At 40.5% G+C, this 22,235-nt stretch overlaps 1 non-coding gene and 1 pseudogene across 1 annotated transcript; one reads left to right on the forward strand and one right to left on the reverse strand.

Moving 5' to 3' along the window:
- Positions 1-22,235, reverse strand: part of LOC148804447 (uncharacterized) — a 150,998-nt pseudogene that overhangs the window by 63,891 nt on the left and 64,872 nt on the right.
- On the forward strand, positions 12,501-12,607 carry LOC148804452 (small nucleolar RNA R71). The gene has a single exon (XR_016081579.1). It is a non-coding gene; the product is annotated as a small nucleolar RNA R71 (small nucleolar RNA).

Here is a 22,235-nt window from a genome sequence, read left to right on the forward strand (position 1 = left end):
AATGCCTTACCACATTTAACACTTTTTATTCATGCTTATTCGACAGCTTGTTTGAGAAAATAATTGGCAAGGTATTATCATCTCGCAAGAATGCATACCTCAAATGTGATGGTAAAAGTTTCAAATCAAACTTATGTGGCTGCTCAATAGAAGGAGGAGTGGGGTTAGCACTTCTTACCAGTAATTCAGGTTTAGCAAAAGATTCAGTGTCACAAGCATTGCCAGCCACTACATTTTCAAAATCTTGTTCTACCTCACTAACTTGACATACTTCTTTCACACATGAATCGATCACATTGTTAGACAGTTTTGTATGCCCTTAGCTCCAATCAGAAAGATGTACTTTATGAGTTTATTGTAACTAAATAAAAGTGCATATTTGATTCATGTTCCCTTGGTATGTTTCTGTGTAATACCCTTAAACTGGACACTTAATGAGACTTGTGTTAGTTTAGAATGTTCACAACCAGTGGGTCGGTCTAGGAGACCTATCCTGACAAGGCTGACACTATGGTGCCACCAAGTCGGTTGGGGTGGCCTGTCTCAGCTACTAGGGTGAGACCCTAGGCACATACAGTGTAGGATTAATTGAATCTATGAACTGGACCAGATTTCCAGTATTGCCCTGGACCTTGGAGATTGATGAACTGGACCAGATTTCCAGTATTGCCCTGGACCTTGGAGATTGATGGGCAAAACTGGAAAGTTACACCCGACCCCTAGACTCGATTATGATACTGCACTAGGTGTCGGATCAGGCTGTCTTTGATGTACCAATCAGTGAGATCCTTAGCAGGGGTCAAAACCTGGGTATGCTGAGACAGTCCGAGAATTCATCTGAGTGGGTGATCATAGTGACAGGATGAGCCCCTTTGTCGGACAAAGGTAATGATCGGGGATGCACTCTCATTGATGGAAACCAAGACTGCCGGCAACCGATTTTAACCGTTGAGCTTTGTTTTGCAAAGTATATTTTATATGAGATATAAAAGTATATATATATATATATATTATGGTTTCTAAAATGTTTGCAAAAAGGTGATGAACTTACAATTTATCTATAATTTTTGAGGACTTTAGCATGGATTTTTATGCCGGTTTTATTAATTTTTGCCTTAATTTAGCTTAATGCTAAGAATAAGTTTCAGGGATAATTAATCCAAGAAAAGGAAGGAAAAAGGCAAGAAAAGAATGTTCAAAAAGACCAATTTCAGTCCAGCCCGGTCGTGGAAGCAAGAGAGAGCACTTCGGCCCAAGAAGAGCAAGTGAATTCCTTGAGAAAACCTAAGAAAAGAAAGCCTAGCTATGAGTAGAATTCGGCCCAGCAAGGAAGGCCCATTCTCAGCCCAAAAGAGCAGCTCAATGTATAGCTATCATGTGCTAAGAGAGAGCCTAAGTGCAGCCCAAATAGCAGCCCTTAGGAGGCTTTCAAGAGAGCTCTAGAATGTTCAAGAAAGGGGCGTAATACACCCCATTCTAGAGACTTCAAGAAGGGGCAAGAGCCCCCTTGAAAAACTATATAAGGAGGCCTCTAGGAGGGGGGAGAGGTGTTCAACTGCTTGAGAGGAAGGCTCTCCCACTCTTAGAGGTTTAGCCACCTTGAGATAAGAGAAGAGAAGAAGGCTAGGCGCAAGGAAGAAGAAGAAGAAGGCCTGAAGGAAGTTCAAGACAAGCAAGCTAGAAGAGAATGTGAGTTCGAATTGAGGGTTTGTGATTCAAAGATCTTTTGTAATAAATCAATTGTAGTTTCATTCTCTTTTGATTTGAATTCAGTTTCTTTGTTATATTTTCTTTCTTCTTTCTCCTTTTTTCCATTCTTCCTTGATGTATTTCAGCTTGTAAAATTTCAGTTCAACAATCTAATTCTTTTTGATTCATTCAAATGGTCATGAATTGTACTTGAAGTTTCTTGAATAAGGGTGTTATTGTAGATTAATTCAGCCAACTAACCTTCAAAACTCATATTTGAATTCTCAGATCTAAGATTGCAAGATCTGAATTGTTTGAAATAGAATTCAGATCTGCAATTTTTAGATTGGCCAAATGGATCTAAAGCTTGGAATTCCTAGAGTGCTTGAGAGAGACTCTAGGAATTCAGATCTACTATTCAAGAACTGAATTGAGTGCAAGGTTAGAGATAAGTTGCACAATTCAGTTGGTGATCAATTCAGATTTGAATTGATGCCTTAGAAGTGTTTGAAGAAATGCATGCATGGGGATTAGATTCTTTCTAGAGATAGAAGAATCATCACTCATGCATAGGATGAACATGCGCTTGAGAAAGGCTGTTCATGACCTTGGGGTTTCACCAAACCAAGGCTCAATCATGATTTATTCGAATGATCCAAATTGATAGATTGCTGAATTCTGAGATTGACATTTACTGCTTACTCTTCTAACCTGATTTGAAGGCAATTGGGCCAATATTTTAGATAGATTTTAGTTTATAATTTTTAGCTTTCATTAAAGTTTTGATTTATTGTTGATCAGATAAGAAGTGCCCAATTAAGTATTGGTAATTGTTTCCTAAATCTTCGTGGGAACGATACTTCACTCACTACTTTATTACTTGAACGGCTAGTGCACTTGCTAGTGTTACAATGAGCCACACACAAAAGGTTTCAGGGGGTGCACTGTCTTTAACAGTGTATTCGGCCAGGCATTGTAACAAAGGCTGGGCCGAACCCATGTGGCTAATGTGTAGATCAATGCTTGGGTCCCACGCCAATCAAGGAAGCCCAACTAGGCAGCAGTTAGGAAGGTTATGTGAGCACATAAGCTTAATGGGCCTAAAGCCCATTTCGAATTGGGCTATTCATTTAGTTAATTAAAGGGGCGAATTCTGAAATGGATTAGAAGATAGGATAGGGTCTTAATCCTTTCCACTCAGAGGGTCCAGATCTGAATATGATTCAGATCTAGAATCCTCCTAATGAGATTAGGAGAAAGCTAATCTAATCTGCAGATAAGATAAGGGTTTATCCCTATCACCTAAAGAGAGGTCTTATCCAAATATGATTTGGATAAGCTACTCCTAATTGGATTAGGAGCTGATCTTTTAGGTTAACAAAAGAAGGGGGCAGCAGCCTAAGAGACACACATCAGATTTCCTTCAGTGCTGAAAACAAGAAGAGAGAATTCTGCACCCTGCGAATACTCTCTTGCCGCCTCCCTGTTCTAGCCGCCCTATTTGCCAGTTCGATCACCAGTTGTGGGAGAAGTCAAGATTGGATCTTGACATCAGTTCTTTGAGAAAGGATTGAGAGGAAGCTGTGCTCACATACCATTCTGTTGATTCTTGCGAAGGATAGAGTTCTTAGAGAACAACACTGTTGATTCTGCTCCATCCTGCACTACGCCATCTTCAGTGGGAGCAATTTTTGGATCCTTCCTTGGGCGTAAACACCTCCATTGGGAGATACTACTTCTCCGTATCAGGTATAATCCTCTCCTACTCCTTTTGGTTCTGATCTGGTTCAGTTTAAGGTTCAAGAATGATCCTTGAAAATATGGTTTTTTAAAGAGGGAATGTGATTCCCAGTTGAAGGGAGAGAAAAATTTTTGAAATTCGCCCCCTTATTCCGCAATCTTTGGGCATCCATACAATGGATCTCTCAACCCTTCAGTGGAATCAGAGCCTAGGTTCAAATCTTGAACCATTTTGTTTCAGATCTGAACCTGCACAAATGGGCAGAAGGTGTTCTACCCGATTTGCGCAGATATGGGTTTTGGGAAATTTGTTCCCAAAATTAATGGGTGAATAATCTGAAATTAATTTTACATAAATCTGATTATTATTTAGAATTGTTCTTTATGATTTTCTTGATTTATGGGTTGTTCGTACAAGAGGAGATCAAATTCTTGGTTTGCGCAGGAAAGCTGGGATTTTGCAGTTCTTGAATTATTTTGGTCTATAAATAATTTTTTTTTATTTTCTAGACTTAATGTATAGGTATTTGATCTGATGTAATTGTTAATAGAAATAGGATTTCTATTTTTTTTATTTTGGATCGAAGATGGCGGCGCAGAAAAGGAGATTTCGTAGAGAAGGAGATTTCGCAAATGGGAGAATCGCTATCTGCGATTTGCAGTTTGTGAAACTGCATTCTGTGATCTAACCTCTATTTTGCAGGATGAATTGTGCGAACAGCCCTGATTGACTGATTTTTGTTTTTTCTTTCATCAGTATTTAATTTCAGATTATTTTCTTGAATTAAAGATTTAATTAAAGATCAAACCCTAGACCCATTCGAACCAAGATTGGTTCAAATAGTTTGAACCGAATCTAGGGTTTAATCAAGGATGAAAGTCAGCCCTAATTTTCCCACTAATGGGCCTAAGGATTGGTGTTTAATTAAATGGTTAATTCGGCCCAACCTGTAAAGGCCCAGTTTTAAAAGGTTAAAACTACTAAAAGCCCACTTGACATTTAAAGCTATATGGGTTGAACCATTTGGCCCATATACCTAGATAATATTAATGGTTAATATTATGGATTTAAAATTGGCTTCAAATGGGCCTTACAGAAGATTAATTGATTGGATCAATTTATCCCTGCATGTGATGTATGGATGTGTGATGTGCTACGTACAAGGGCCATAAGTACTTGGCCCATGCTCAATCAACAGTGGCTCTTGCGCACACAGTGGCTTTTGGTCACCGGATGACCTCCCTCAGTGGTGGGCCCCACACCTCTTTAAGAGGTTACGTGCGGAACCCTAGCCGATTTAGGACCACCGAAATCTGGCTCCATGAAATTCAGTGGGAGCCACTTTGGTTTGACCTAAAATAAGAACTAGGGCGTAATTAACTGTTCCCTCCAGTTAATATAAGTGCATGTGATAGGGAGATTCATATGATGAACTCTCTAAAGGCCTTCCATCATTAGCATGAGGATGGGTCCTTCAGCAATGAGGAAACGCACCAGAAAATGGGTTATCCATTTGCTGTTGGGCTTGTCTGAGTGTTTCATAAGATGATAGGGGCGTCATAGCTTCTATCTATGAACATGAAAATGGAACGTAGATTAAAATCCATATCTATGAAATGAACATGAAAAAAATTAGGTTGTGGACTGATGTTTGCTCTTTTATCAGAAAATGGCAAACGGATCATTTGCAAAATTGCTTGGTGACAACAAGTTGAAGGACCCAAACTATGCTAATTGGTACAGGAACCTTATGCTGGTCCTAGCTTCTGAAAAGCTGTTCAAAGTGGCAAAGAATCCTGCCCTGGAGCGTCTGGGTGATAAGGCTTCTGAAGCCCGAAGGAGAGACTATCAAGAATGGGAGGAGAAAAACTCCCTTGCTCGGTGTTACATCATTGCCTCCTTGGACAACCCGATACAGAGGCAGTTCGATCAGATCGAACTTGCCAAAGACATATTGAACAGTCTCAGGACAATGTATGAAGAGCATAATCGTTCTACTCGACAAAAGGTCTTGAAACAGTTCATGTCCGCACAAATGTTCAAGGGTCAATAGGTTCACGACCATTGTCTTCGGATGATGGGTTACATCAACGAACTGGAGGCTCTTGGATCTGGGCTGGACCTTGCAACTCAGATAGATGCTATCCTTAATTCTTTGCCTCCTTCCTATAATCCGTTCATCATGAACTATAACATGAACAAGCTGAATGTCAGCTTGCAAGAGCTCAGCAATATGTTACAAAGAGCTGAACAACCGATTAGAAAGGATGAGCCTGTAGCCATGCTTGTTGAAGCTGGCAAGACAGGCAAGAGAAAGAGGAAGGCAAAGAAGCCTCAGAAGAAAGCCACTAAGGGCAAGAAGCAGAAGAAAGACAAAGCATCGGATGCCTGTCACTTCTGCTAGAAGACCGGCCATTGGAAAAGGAATTGTGCTGCCCACCTGGAATCCAAGAAAGGTAACTTCGAAACTTGGGTTATAGAAACCAATTTATTGGTAGCTTCTGCATCCTGGTGTATTGACTCCAGGGCTTCAACTCAAGCGTGTAACTCACTGCAGGGGTTCAAAGTAAGCAGAAGGCTGAGTGAAGGAGAAGTCACACTCTACTTGGGGACAAATGTAACTGTTGCAGCCGCGGCCATAGGAACCATGGAGTTACTTTTTAGAGAAGGACCAATTATACTGAAAGATTGTCTTTATGTGCAAAATTTAAGGAGAAATTTGATTTCTGTCTCAAAACTGTGTGCAGATGGTTATTCTATCTTCTTTAGTAATACGATTACTATTAAAAGAAATAATAGATTCATCGCATATGGGGAGCTGGAGAACGGTCTCTATGTTCTACATCCTTCTCTAGAAACTAACATAATCGAAACTACGTCGGCAGAAATCCTCAAGAAGAGAGCCCGTGATACAGTTAATCCCACGTGTCTGTGGCATTACCGACTTGGCCACATCGGTGTTGACCGAATCACAAGGTTGGTAAAGGATGGTCCTTTGGATTTTCTAACTGTAGAAGATCTTCCCATCTGTGAGCCTTGCCTACAAGGCAAGATGACGAAGCAGCCATTTAACGGTAAGCTTGAAAGATGTATAGACACACTTGACCTAATACATACTGATGTATGTGGTCCCCAGAGTGTTAGGACACGGAATCAACACGTGTATTTCATCACTTTCACAGATGATTTTTCACGATATGGTTACGTGTACCTAATGAGACACAAGTCTGAATCCTTTGAAAAGTTCAAAGAGTTTAGACAAGAGGTCGAGAAACAGTTAGGGAGAGAAATTAAAGCCCTTCGATCAGATCGAGGTGGTGAATATCTCTCTGATGAATTCAGGGACTAATTAAAGGACAATGGGATAGTATCACAGTTAGCTCCTCCTGCTACACCACAACTTAACGGTGTTTCAGAGAGGAGGAATAGGACCTTATTGGATATGGTCCGGTCGCTTCTCATACACTCAGAGTTACCCACATCCTTTTGGGGTTACGCATTAGAGACTACGATCTATGTGCTGAATCCGGTTCTAACCAAATCGGTTCCGAATACTCCATATGAACTTTGGACCGGAAAGAAACCAAGTGTCAGATACTTGAAGATTTGGGGTTGTCCAGCACATGTTAAAAGAATGAGTGCAGACAAGTTGGAATCCAAGACCAGTTGTTGCCTATTCGTAGGCTACCCAAAAGGCTCTGTAGGTTACCTATTCTATGACCCAAGTGAACAAAAAGTGTTCTGCAGTCGAAATGCGCAATTCTTGGAAACTGATTACATTTTGGACACCCATCGTCAAGAAATTGTTCTTGATGAGGAGAGCTCAGGAGTAGTTGGAGATGTCCCACAAGTTCCAGGTAGTGACCAACCTAGAAGATCCACTCGGGTATCCAGGCCACCAGTCCATTATGGTTATGACCAGGATAGTTTCCTAGTGGAAACCTTGACTAGTGAGGAGGATCCCGTGACTACGCAGAAGCTATGTTGGACATAGATTCCCAGAAGTGGGTGGAGGTCATGGGAGCAGAGATGGACTCAATGGAGACCAATGGAGTCTGGACTCTAGTAGATCCGCCCTCTGGGGTAAAAGCAATCGGTTGCAAGTGGATTTACAAGAGGAAGAAGGGCCCCGACGGTAGGGTTGAGACCTTCAAAGCTCGTCTGGTGGCGAAAGGGTACACTCAGAAAGAGGGCATCGATTATGAGGAAACCTTTTCGCCTGTGGCCATGCTTAAATCCATTAGGATCCTGCTAGCTATAGCAGCATACCATGATTATGAGATTTGGCAAATGGATGTCAAAATTGCATTCCTGAATGGAGATCTTACTGAAGATATCTATATGCAGCAGCTGCAAGGCTTCTTTGCTGCAGGTCAGGAAAACATGCTATGTAAACTTAACAGATCCATTTATGGACTTAAGCAAGCTTCTAGAAGTTGGAACATCTGTTTTGACTCTGCTGTCAAATCGTTTGACTTCGAGCAAAATCCGGATGAACCCTGTGTCTACAGGAAGTACAGTGGGGATAAGGTTACCTTCTTGGTTCTGTATGTAGATGACATTCTACTCATTGGGAATGATGTAGGAATGTTAACTATGGTGAAAGTATGGCTATCACAGCAATTCTCCATGAAAGATCTTGGAGAAGCCTCCTATATACTGGGTCTTCGACTCTATAGAGATAGATCAAAGCGGATAATAGGATTATCCCAATCTGCTTACATTGACAAAATAGTCAAAAGATACAGCATGAAAAACACCAAGAAAGGAAATGTTCCTTTCAAGTACAGAGTCACTCTCTCCAAGAAGATGTCTCCCAAGACCTCTGAGGAGATTGATGGCATGAAAGACGTTCCCCATGCCTCTGCCATAGGGAGCATCATGTGTGCCATGCTGTGCACTCGTCCTAACGTTGCTCAGGCAGTGAGTGTAGTAAACAGATTTCAGGCCAACCCAGGGCAGGATCATTGGGCTGCTGTGAAAAACATACTTAAGTACCTTCGAAGGACAAAAGAGTTTTGTCTAGTATTCGACGGTAGCTCACTACAGATTCAAGGGTATACAGATGCCGATTTCCAGTCGGATCCAGATGATTGAAAGTCTACATCTAGATATGTTTTCACGATAGGATCGTGTGTTGTTTCCTGAATGTCAGAAAACAAGGGTCGTAAGTAGCAAATTAATAGTCCACAATCCAAGTCGAACACATTGCCGTAAATGAGGCGGCCTTATGAATGAAGGTTTTAATTCCTAAATTTGGAATTCAGCACATCACCCATTCCACTGTTGTATGACAACGCTGGACCTACGGGAAGATAGTATGAAGAGGTAGCATCAGCGGAGAATGTGGTAGTCCCATTGGCTAAGCCACTGACATAGAAAGTGTATATGAAACACGTGGAAAGCAAGGGACTCCAGCTAGTACCTGATTGGACCTAAGTGCAAGTGGGAGTTGTTAGACAGTTTTGTATGCCCTTAGCTTCAATCAGAATGATGTACTTTATGAGTTTATTGTAAATGAATAAAAGTGCATATTTGATTCATGTTCCCTTGGTATGTTTCTATGTAATACCCTTAAACTGGACACTTAATGAGACTTGTGTTAGTTTAGAATGTTCACAGCTAGTGGGTCGGTCTGGGGAGACCTATCCTGACAAGGCTGACACTGTGGTGCCACCAAGTCGGTTGGGGTGGCCTGTCTCAGCTGCCAGGGTGAGACCCTAGGCACATACAGTGTAGGATTAATTGAATCTATTAACTGGACCAGATTTCCAGTATTGCCCTGGACCTTGGAGATTGATGGGCAAAACTGGAAAGTTACACCCGACCCCTAGACTCGATTATGATACTGCACTAGGTGTCAGATCGGGCTGTCTTTGATGTACCAATCAGTGAGACAGGATCAGCCCCTGGGTATGTTGGGACAGTCCGAGAATTCATCTGAGTGGGTGATCATAGTGACAGGATCAGCCCCTTTGTCGGACAAAGGTATTGATCGGGGATGCACTCTCACTGATGGAAACCAAGACTGCCGGCAGCCGATTCCAACCGTTAAGATTTGTTTTGCAAAGTATATTTTATATGAGATATAAAAGTATATATTATGGTTTCTAAAATGTTTGCAAAAAGGTTTTAATTCCCGGGATCCATATAAGTAGAGAGTGCAATAGTGTTCCTTGCAGCCGAGGGAGAGGTCCACTTTTGTCGAGCAGTGTATGATCATTATGGGCTGAGAGGTTAAGTGTAAGACCATTGAGGATAATACCTGATGGGCTAATCTTGCATCTGCCCACAGTCCCTAGGTGTTACAAGGTGGCTTGGCCCAGGGACCACTTAGGGTAAGTGTTGGGCCCATAGAGCCCAATTCAGGGGGTGCACTGTCTTTAACAGTGTATTCGGCCGGGCCTTGTAACAAAGGCTGGACCGAACCCATGTGGCTGATGTGTAGATCAATGCTTGGGTCCCACGCCATACAAGGAAGCCCAACTGGGCAGTAGTTAGGAAGGTTAAGTGAGCACATAAGCTTAATGGGCCTAAAGCCCATTTCGAACTGGGCTTTTCATTTAGTTAATTAAAGGGGCGAATTCTGAGATGGATTAGCAGATAGGATAGGGTCTTAATCCTATTAACTCAGAGATTCCAGATCTGAATATGATTCAGATCTAGAATCCTCCTAATGAGATTAGGAGAAAGCTAATCTAATCTGTAAATAAGATAAGGGTTTATCCCTATCACCTAAAGAGAGGTCTTATCCAAATATGATTTGGATAAGCTGCTCCTAATTGGATTAGGAGCTGATCTTTTAGGTTAACAAAAGAAGGGGGCGGTAGCCTAAGAGACACACATCAGATATCCTTCAGTGCTGAAAACAAGAAGAGAGAATTCTGCACCCTGCAAATACTCTCTTGCCGCCTCCCTGTTCTTGCTGCCCTCTTTGCTAGTTCGATCTCCAGTTGTGGGAGAAGTCAAGATTGGATCTTGACATCAGTTCTTTGAGAAAGGATTGAAAGGAAGCTGTGCTCACGTACCATCCTGCTGATTCTTGCGAAGGACAGAGTTCTTGGAGAAGAACACTGTTGATTCTGCTCCATCCTGCATTGCGCCATCTTCAGTGGGAGCAGTCTTTGCATCCTTCCGTGGGTGTGAACACCTCCATTGGGAGATACTATTTCTCCGTATCAGGTATAATCCTCTCCTACTCCTTTTGGTTCAGATCTGGTTCAGTTTAAGGTTCAAGAATGATCCTTGAAAATATGATTTTCTAAATAGGGAATGTGATTCCCAGTTGAAGGGAGAGAAAAATTTTTGAAATTCGCACCCTTATTCCTTAATATTTGGGCGTCCATACGATGGATCTCTCAACCCTTCACACATCAATTCTCATACAAAGTTCTTCCTCCATAGGATGCTTCATAGCCTTGGACATGTTAAACTCCACTTTGTCATCACTAATTCAAAGGGTCAGCTTTCCTTCATACACATCAACCAAAGCTTTCCCTGTGTTTAGAAACGGTCTGCCAAGGATCAGGGTGCAATCACAGTCCTCCTAAAAATCGAGCACAACAATGTCCACAGGGAATATAAACTTGTCCACTTTCACAAGTACATCCTCAACCACGCCATGAGGTTTCTTGATAGAATGATCTGCCAACTGCAAAGTCATCAAGGTAGGTTTCACTTCTCCAAGACCAAGTTTCCTGAAAATAGACAAAGGCATCAAATTAATGCTAGCACTTAAATTACACAAACACTTAGGAAACTCAATGCTATCAACAACACATGGAATTGTAAAACTCCTTGGGTCTTTCAATTTGGCAGGCATCTTGTTGTTGATGATTAAACTGCACTTTTAATTCAATGAGACCATTTGATCATCCTCCCATCTCCTCTTATTATTGATGATCTCCTTCAAAAATTTAGCATATTGAGGCATTTGAGCAAGAGCCTTAGCAAAAGGAATATTGATTTGCAGCTTCCTAAAAATATCCAAAAATTTGGAAAATCGTTGTTCAGTCTTCTACTTCTTTAGTCTTTGAGGAAAAGGGATTTGTGTGACATAGGGTGAAGGTTGGGCATTAGAGTGATTCTCCTTGTCACCTTGGTTCCCCTATGACTTATCACTGGTTTCTTCATCATAGATTTCATCATTGGTTGATGAAGGACTCTCAACATCTGTACCTGCCCTCTTACTTTACACATCTTGCTTTGGCTCCAACACTTTCCCACTCCTTAGTGAAATTGCTTTGTGTTGCTCCCCTGGATTAGTCTCAGTGTTGCTTGGTAAATTACCTTGGTTCCTAGCCAAAACAGCATTGGCTAGTTGGCCTATCTGCACCTCCAAATTGTGAATTGAAGATGAATGGTTCTTTGCAATTTGATCAAATTTAGCTTCCATCCTTCTCTGGGCCTCATCCTGGCTGCTCATCTTGCTACTCACCATGTCCATGAATTTATCCAGCTTGGCTTCAAAAGAAGCTGATCTATCCTGCTGAGGATGTGGCTGGAATCCTGGTGGTCCTTGCTATCTAGGCGTGTTGTTGTTTTGGAAACTGGAACTGCCAGCATTGTTGTTATTGCTACTCCATGAAAAATTGGGGTGGTTTCTCCACCCTGGGTTATATGTGTTGGAGTAAGGGTTGTTGACCTGCCTTCCTTGGAATTGATTCCCCATAAAGTGAATTGCTCCATAAAATTCCCACTTGCAAAATTAAAACTTCCAACACAACAGTCAGAACTAACATGACCTATACCATTACAATACTCACAGATTGGTTGCATAGAATTGTTGATGGCGTTGGCCTACACGTTCATGGTGCCCAATTGCTTGATGAAGCTTGAAATTTGAGCTTGCAAGGATGCTATGGAGTCCGCTTCTGATTTGCCTCCCTGTCTAGGTGGATTTAGCCGCTCGGCTGGCCACAAACAATTATTAGCTGCCATTTTCTCTAAGAGATCAAAAGCAACATCTATAGTTTTCCTCATCAAGGAACCTTCTGCAGCAGCATCAATAGTATCTCTAGTAGTGCGAGTGGCTCCATTGTAGAAAGTCTGAATCAAAAGTCCCTTAGGTAAGCCATGGTGAGGGCAGCTTCTCTGTAAATCCTTAAATCTTTTCCAAGCGTCATACAATGATTCATTCTCAAATTGCTGAAAGGTAGTGATGTCTTTGATGATCTTTGCGGTTTTAGCTGGGGGAAAATACTTAGCCAAGAAAGCCTGTGCCAGCTCTACCCATGTGGTTATGGAATTTGCTGGTAGAGAATTTAACCACGCTTTAGCTTTATCCTTCAAGGTGAAAGAGAAAAGCCTCAGCCTAATAGCATCATCTGAAACTCCATTGTATTTGAAGGTATCACAAATTTCCAAGAAATTTGCGATGTGAGCATTAGGGCCTTCATTGCCCATGCCATAAAACTGCACGCTTGATTGAAACATTTGGAGTAGAGCTGGCTTAATCTCAAAGTTATTGGCATTGATGTTTGGCCTTGTGATACTCTGTTGTGTACCATGTAGTCCAGAAATAGCAAAGTCTCTAAAAGTTCTCTCATTATCTTGTCGGTCTACTTGGTTACCTCCATTATCTTTTGCCATCTCTGAAAGCCTTACTTGCTGAGATTTCCTATTTTCTCTAACAAACTTCTCAATTTCAGGTCTGAACCGAAGAAGTTTGGGTTGTGAACTTTGAGTTGTTTGCTTACACCAAAACACTACCTAAAGAAAGAAAGTAAACAAACAAAGTTTGCAAAAACTAATAAAAAACTGCACTATAAATCAAGAGAAACTAAATTAATTATGGTGTTAAATAAAATACATTCCCCGGCAACGGCGCCAAAAACTTGACCGCTATCCGCAAGAGTACGGAGTCATGCAAGTAATATAGTAAGGAATACAGAATCGTTCCCACGAGGAATGAATTATTTAGCCACCTATTAATTTCTTCTCAATACAATCCCATGAGGGTTGTTATATTCCAAGGTGTTCCTAAAAGCACTAGTCAATCTTTCTCAAGAGTCGACTAGCTAACCCTTTGTTCAACTAAATGAAATTACAATCGATGAATTCTCATTCTTTCGATCGAAATTCTCTTTGCATAAACACAAGCTGTTAATACACCTATAAGGAAATCCTACCAACAAATGATATCTCTTCCTAATTATTGGTCAAATAAGTGTTATTAATTCCACCTCGACTATCATCTCTCGATGGATAATCTTGATTAAAGAATGAATCATAGGTGATCAATCAATGATAAGTAATCAGCACAAATAACACAATATAGCAAGAACCTCATCAATTTTATTAATGACTGAAAATCAATGCATGATCAGGTATTAGTCCCTAACAATAGAAACCTAGCCCCTCATGATGTAATTAAGAACAAGCAAACTACCCTAATTAATTTCAGATCAAACCACTTTTAATGATACGAAGAGTACTGCATACAAGAATTGACAGGACCGATTTATTAATCAGATCTTTAGGTTGTCCAACTGAAGTGAATTTAGTCTTGGGTTGGTGAAACCCTAATTTGTGAGCAGCCTCTCTCGAGTGCAGCCCACCCTATCTATGTACGACAATTCCTATATCTCTATTAGAAATTAATCATCATAGATGAATTAAGTACACAGAATTCGCAGGTCATCAATTCAAGTATGAATGAGTGCTAATCGAACCATGCAACTTATCTCTAAGATGCATTCAGTCCATTTTCTTGATTAGATGATCTGATTACCTAAACTCTTTCTCAAGTAATTCAAGTAATCCAAGATGCAAGAACAATTCGGCCAAGATTATTCTATAAATCGAAACCCAAATCAAGAATCCCAAGACTAAATCACACTCAATAGGATCTGCTAAAAATTAATTACAAGTTAGAATTAAAACTCATCATGGTTCGCATAAAAGAAAGAAAGAAAGAAGAAAGATTCAATAGAGAAACCTCAAGAAACCCTAATCAAATCTAGGTTACCAAACTGCATAACCAAAGAAGAAGACAACTTATGAATCTTTCAATCAATCTTTGATCTCCTTGCTATGCTCCTTCTCCAATTCGCATTCAGTAGCCCTCTCTTCTCTCTAGCAATTCCTCTTCTTCAATTTTCTTTTTGGGGTTCGAACCCTAATCTTTTCTTTTTCTTTTCGTTTTATACCTTTCCTCTTCTCTAAAGGCAGCCGCCTTTCTCCCCTCTAGGGCTGCGAATTAGGCTACTGTTCTTGGTGGGCCGAACTACTGTTCTCTTGATTTTCAGCTGGGTCTTGCTTCTTTGTGGGCCGAAGTGAAGGTAGGAGATATCCACCATATGGACACCCGAATCTTGTGGAATAGAATGGGCGAATTTCAAAAAAATTCTCTCCATCCTACTGAGAATCATATTCCTTATTTTAGAAGTCATATTTTTCAAGGATCAATCTTGAACCATGAACCGAATCAGATCCGAACAAAAGCAGTAGGAAAGGGATATACCTAATACAGAGAAATAGTATCTCCCAATGGAGGTGTTCACGCCCAAGGAAGGAACCAAAAAATGCTCCCACTGAAAATGGCGCAGTGCAGGATGGAGCAGAATCAACAGCATTCTTCAAAAGAACCAGATCCTTCGCAAGAATCAGCTGGACGACACTTGAGCACTTCTTCCAATCAGCCCTTTCACAATGGATTGATATCAAGATCCAATCTTGATCACTCCTACTGACAAGAGGAGATCGAACTGGCAGATATGGCGGCGGCAGGAAGGAGGCGGCAAGAGAGATTTCACACAATGATGCTGAATTCTCTCTTCTGTTATTTCAGCTTTGAAGACAGAATGTGATGAGTATCTAAAGGCTGCCGCCCCCTCCTCCTTTTATAACCTTAAAGGGAACAGCTCCTAATCCCATTAGGAGTTGGTGATCCAAATCATATTTGGATCAGAATTTCCTTTAAGTGATAAGGGTAAAACCTTATCTTATCTGCAGATTAGATCAGCCCCCCCCCCTAATCCTATTAGGAGGTTTCCATATCTGAATTACAGTCAGATCTGGACTTACTGAGTGGATAGGGTTAAGACCCAATCCTATCTGCTAATCTAAACTCAGAATTCGCCCCTCATTTAACTGATCAAGTCAGCCCAATTCGAAATGGGCTTTAGGCCCAATAAGGTTATGTGCTCACTTAGCCTTCCAAACTACTACCCAGTTGGGCTTCCTTGTATGGCGTGGGACCCAAACATTGATCTACACATCAGCCACATGGGTTCAGCCCAGCCTTTGTTACAAGGCCTGGCCGAATACACTGTTATGCACAGTGCACCCCCTGAAACCTTATAACACCCAGGGACTGTGGGCAGATGCAAGATTAGCCCATCAGGTATTACCCTCAATGGCCTTACACTTAACCTCTCTGCCCATAATGATCAAACACTACCCGACAAGAGAGGACCTCTCCCTCGGCTGCAAGGAACAGTGTTGCACTCTCTACTCACATAGATCCCGAGAATTAAAACCCTTTTGCAAACGTTTGGAAACCATAATATATATATGTATATCAGTATACAAATATATTTTGCAAAAAAAAATTTCAACGATTGAAATCGGCTCCCGGCAGTCTTGGTTTCCATCAGAGAGAGTGCATCCCCGATCATTACCTTTGTCCGACAAAGGGGCTGATCCTGTCACTATGATCACCCACTCAGATGAATTCTCAGACTGTCCCAACATACCCAGGTTTTGACCCCCGCTAAGGATCTCACTTATTGGCATATCGAAGACAGCCCAATCTGACACCTAGTGCAGTATCATAATTGAGTCTAGGGGTCAGGTGCTACTTTCCAGTTTTGCCAATCAATCTCCAAGGTCCAGGGCAATACTGGAAATCTGGTCCGATTCAAAGATTCAATTAATCCTACACTGCATGTGCCTTGGGTCTCACCCTGGCGGTTGATACAGGCCACCCCAACATTTGGCAACACACCAGTGTCAGCCTTGATAGGATAAATCTCCCTAGACTTATCCAATGGTTGTGAACATTCTAAACTAACACGAGTCTCATAAGTGTCCAGTTTAAGGGTATTACACAGAAACACACCACAGGAACTTGTATCAAATATGTACTTTATTCATTTACAATAAATTCGTAATGTACATCATTCTGAATGGAGCTAAGGGCATACAACTGTCTAACATGAAGTGCTCCCCTTTTCACCCTAGATTGTCCCAAATTGACACAGAACCTTCATCTTTGGCGATTAGTTACCTGAAAAGTGACAAAACATCCGAATGCATTAAATTGACTCATAAATACCCAAATTAACCCTAGAATCTCAACAATTAAGCCTAAAAACACCCCAAGTTCTTATGAATAACTTAAGCTTATCAAGTATCTCTATCAACCTTGCAAATGACTCTTTTCCCATTCTAAGTTGATTATAACAATCAATTTCCTTTGTATGATAAAGGCGTTTTAATAAATCATTATTTGTACATCTCGACTATTGAATGGTTCTTTATTAACATAATTAAAATATTCATCTACTAAGGCAATGCATACTCTAGTACTGTAGTAGTAGAAGAAGCAGCACCAACAATTGCAATCAGTGTCAGATCATCCAAACTATCCATCTAAAGTACATTCAATGAGAAATTTTTAAAATTTTCAACGAAAGGTATAAGGATTAACTTTATAAAACATATATCCTCATACTAAAACCACTATTTAAATATGCGATCATATGACACTTATATGGATGAGGTTAAGCTTTTCATAACTTTTTTTTTCCAAAACAAAAATGAAATTTAGGAAGGAAAGTATGTCAATGCTCCATTTTGTCTCTTTTGTTTACATGCATTTATAAAGATAACTAGAAGAGAAGAAGAGAACTAGAAAATATGAGAATATGTGAGAAAGAATGGAGGAGAAGCAAAAAAAAAAATCTATCTGCTACCAATTTCATATCTACTTATATATAAAAAGAAGCAATCAACAACTAAATATCAAAGAATAAACAAGATCCATGGTTGTAAGCTAGCTAGCAACTCAACTGATGAAATTTATTGTAACCAACACTACCAATTTTAGTTTTTGGGAAACAAGAAGAGAGAAAAAAAAGTGGAGCTTCTATATGATATATGCAATAGTGAATAATAAATTGGTTAATTATACCTATATACAACTTTGAGCATGTTTATACAGCTCTTGAGAAGTTGTTGAAAGATTTTTTTAGGCAAATGGGATAAGCAACTGAGGGGTGGGAGTTTAACTCATTCCCAAACACCAATTAACCCAAAGGAAGATTGAATTTGATCTAGGTCTCTATTACAATGACCATGTTACATCACCAACTCAGCCAGTTGGCACCTTCATGAATTTCCTAAGAAATTCCACCCCACTATTATGATTCTTCTTGATGTTCTTGATCTTCCCCACCCTTCTGTTGAAGTGACTTAAGTCCCACCTTTTTGTGACAAATGACAACCTGATGCACCCCCTCCCTTTGAGCTTGGGACTGGTAGTGCAAGACAAGCTTCAACACCAATGGAGTAATCTTTCTTTCTAAATACTACTGAAATTGTTGGCTTCATATGTTTGAATATTCTCAACTATCCATTCATTTTCTTCTATAAATGATGTTTCGTTAGAAATATGTAAAATTTATGATTTAGTAGTAAGGTCTCTTTGCAGTTAAAAATGTCATTGTTATTGCCTCTATAATCATAGCCTAAATGTTTTGTCATTAATAAAGTTCTTTTATGTACTCAAATACTTTATTCTGAACAGCATTATGGGATGATTAATTTCATGCAACATTTATCACATTACGTGATGGTGGCTTACGCTTAGTTCTACTCAAAGATTCTTTAATGTGTAGACTTATGTCTTTTTAGCCCCACATATTAGTGTAGCTGTTATTAGGTTCAATTTTGATATGGTGAAATTCTTATCTCCTTTCTCTTTTCCTGCTCTATTTTTCTTTATTGTTGGAATTAAATTATCTACTGCAATAATGCAAACTTGTTCTGATGAGTTTTCTGTAGTTTTGTTGCTATTTGGAAGTATTATTTATAGTTGTGTATGTAAATGTATGAAAAAGGCTCAGTAGTCAGGTTAACTAGGAAGTAGGTGTTGGACAGTTTTGTATGCCCTTAGCTTCAATCAGAATGATGCACTTTATGAGTTTATTGTAAATGAATAAAAGTGCATATTTGATTCATGTTCCCTTGGTATGTTTCTATGTAATACCCTTAAATTGGACACTTAATGAGACTCGTGTTAGTTTAGAATGTTTGCAGCCAGTGGGTCGGTCTGGGGAGACCTATCCTGATAAGGCTGACACTGTTGTGCCACCAAGTCGGTTGGGGTGGCCTGTCTCAGCTGCCAGGGTGAGACCCTAGGCACATACAGTGTAGGATTAATTGAATCTTTGAATTGGACCAGATTTCCAGTGTTGCCCTGGACCTTGGAGATTAATGGGCAGAACTGGAAAGTTACACTCGACCCCTACACTTGATTATGATACTGCACTAGGTGTCGGATTGGGCTGTCTTTGATGTACCAATCAGTGTGATCCTTAGTGGGGGTCAAAACCTGGGTATGTTGGGACAGTCTGAGAATTCATCTGAGTGGGTGATCACAGTGACAGGATCAGCCCCTTTGTCGGACATTGGTAATGATCGGGGATGCACTTTCACTGATGGAAACCAAGACTGCCGGCAGCCGATTTCAATCGTTGAGATTTGTTTTGCAAAATATATTTTATATGAGATATAAAAGTATATATATATATATTATGGTTTCTAAAATGTTTGCAAAAGGTTTCAATTCCCGGGATCCATATAAGCAGAGAGTGCAACACTGTTCCTTGCAGCCGAGGGAAAGGTCCTCTCTTGTCGGGCAGTGTTTGATCATTATGGGCTGAGAGGTTAAGTGTAAGACCATTGAGGGTAATACCTGATGGGCTAATCTTGCATCTGCCCACAGTCCCTGGGTGTTACAAGGTGGCTTGGCCCAGGGACCACTTAGGGTAAGTGTTGGGCTCATAGAACCCATTTGATGGGTTTCAGGGGGTGCACTGTCCATAGCAGTGTATTCGGCCAGGCCTTGTAATAAAGGCTGGGCCAAACCCATGTGACTGATGTATAGATCAATGTTTGGGTCCCACGCCATACAAGGAAGCCCAACTGAGCAGCAGTTAGGAAGGCTAAGTGAGCACATAAGCTTAATGGGCCTAAAGCCCATTTCGAACTGGACTAATTTAATAAGTTAAATATGGGCGAATTCTAAGATGGATCAGCAGATAGGATAGGATCTTAACCCCATCCACTCAGAGAGTCCAAATCTGAATATGATTCAGATCTAGAAACCTCCTAATGAGATTAGGAGAATGCTAATCTAATCTGCAGATAAGATAAGGGTTTATCCTTATCACCTAAAAGGATGTCTGATCCAAATATGATTTGGATCAGCAACTCCTAATTGGATTAGGAGCTGATCCTTTAGGGTGACAAAAGAAGGAGGGGGCGCCAGCCTTTAGATGACACACATACTCACATCCTCTTGAGAGCTGAAATCACAGAAGGAAGAATTAAGCAACGCTGCAGAATTCTTTCTTGCCGCCTCCTTGTTCTTGCCGCCCAAGTTTGCCAGTTCGATCTCCAGTTGTGGGAGAAGTCAAGATTTGATCTTGACATCAGTTCTTGGTGAAATGATTGATAGGAAGCTGTGCTCATGTGCCATTCTATTGTTTCTTGCGAAGGACAAAGTTCTTGGAGAAGAACACTGCTGATTCTGCTCCATCCTACACTGCGCCATTTTCAGTGGGAGTAGTCTTTGGATCCTTCCTTGGGCGTGAACACCTTCATTGAGAGATAATATTTCCTTGTATCAGGTAAACCTCTCTCCTACTCCTTTTGGTTCATATCTGATTCAGTTTATGGTTCAAGATTGATCCTTGAAAATATGATTTTCTAAATAGGGAATGCGATTCCCAATTGAAGGGAGAGAAAAATTTTTGAAATTCGCCCCTTTTATTCCGCAAGATTTGGGCATCCATACGATGGATCTCTCATCCCTTCAGTTGTATCAGAGCCAGGTTCAAATCTTGAACCAATTTGTTTCAGATCTGAACCTGCGCAAATGGGCAGAAGGCGTTCTACCCGATTTGCGCAGATAAGGGTTTTGGGAAATTTGTTCCCAAAATTATGGGCGAATAATCTGAAATTAATTTTTATATAAATTTGATTATTGTTTAGAATTGTTCTTTATGGTTTTCTTGATTTATGGCCTGTTCGTACAAGAGGAGATCGAAGTCTTGAATTGCGTAGGGAACCTGCGATTTTGTAGATTATGGATTATTTTATTACATTTGGTTTGTAAAATATTTTTTTTTTTATTTTTTAAACTGAATGTATAGGTATTCGATCTGATGTAATTATTAATAGAAATTAGGATTTCTATTTATTTTATTTTGGACCGAAGATGGCGGCGCAAGGAAGGAGATTTCGCAGATGGGAGAATCGCAATCTGTTATTTGCAGTTTATGAAACTGCAAACTGTGATCTAACCTCTGTTTTGCAGGATGCATTGTGTGAACAACCCTGTTTGACTGATTCTTGATTTTCTTTCATCAGTGTTTAATTTCATATTATTTTCATGAATTAAAGATCAAACCCTAGATCCATTCGAACCAAGATTGGTTCAAATTGTTTGGACCGAATCTAGGGTTCGATCAAGGCTGAAAGTCAGCCCTAATTTTCCCACTCATGGGCCTGAGGATTGATATTTAATTAAATGGTTAATTCGGCCCAACCTGTAAAGGCCTAGTTTTAAATGGTTAAAACTGCTAAAAGCCCACTCTACGGATAAAGCTATATGGGCCGAACCCATCAACCCTAATTCGGCCCATATACCTAGATAATATTAATGGTTAATATTATGGATTTAAATTGGGTTTCAAAAGGGCTTTACAGATAATTAATTGATCGGATCAATATTATGGTTAATATTGTGTGATGTGCTACATACATGGGCCATAAGTACTTGGCCCATGCTCAATTGACAGTGGCTCTTGCACACACCATGGCTGAATGCACATCATTGCCATGGTGTCCCTTTTGGTCATTAGATGACCTCCCTTAGTGGTGGGCCCCACACCTCATGGAGAGGTTACATGTGGAACCCTAGCTGATTTAGGCCCACCAAAATCTGGCTTTATGAAAGTCAGTAGGAGCCACTTTGGTTTGACCTAGATCAAACTAGGGCATAATTGACTGTTCCCTCCAGCTAATATGAGTGCACGTGATAGGGAGATTTATATGATGAACACTCTAAAGGCCCTTCCATCATTAGCATGAGGATGGGTCCTTCAGTAATGGGGAAACGCACTAGAAAATGGGCTATCCATTTGCTATTGGGCTTGTTTGAGTGTTTCATAAGATGATAGGGGCGTCATAAACCGATGTGGGAGGGGCTTCACCAGAAATTGGGAACTCTCTCACGGTACCTTGGCGTTCACGAATATGATGGTTAAGCACTCACTGGACAGAAAGGTTTACCTGAAAACGGCTTTGAACCTTGTCTGACAGAGGCCAAAGGGAAAAACTCATATGATGAGTGGATATGATCCTTCACAGAAAGGTGGTGGGGTTATGTAGCTGAAACAGTTGGCTCCATGCACCCTATGTGGTTTCCCACATTTCCAGAGACAACCCGCAGTCTCCGTCACTGGGAAAGGAGTGAAATCTCGGAGATGAATAAATGGGAATGGAATGTAGATTAAAATCCATACCTATGTAATGAACATGAATCAAATTAGGTTGTGGACTGATGTTTGCT

Source organism: Nelumbo nucifera, chromosome 1, assembly GCF_055504915.1.
Source record: "Nelumbo nucifera cultivar China Antique chromosome 1, China Antique-T2T, whole genome shotgun sequence".
Lineage (NCBI taxonomy): Eukaryota > Viridiplantae > Streptophyta > Magnoliopsida > Proteales > Nelumbonaceae > Nelumbo > Nelumbo nucifera.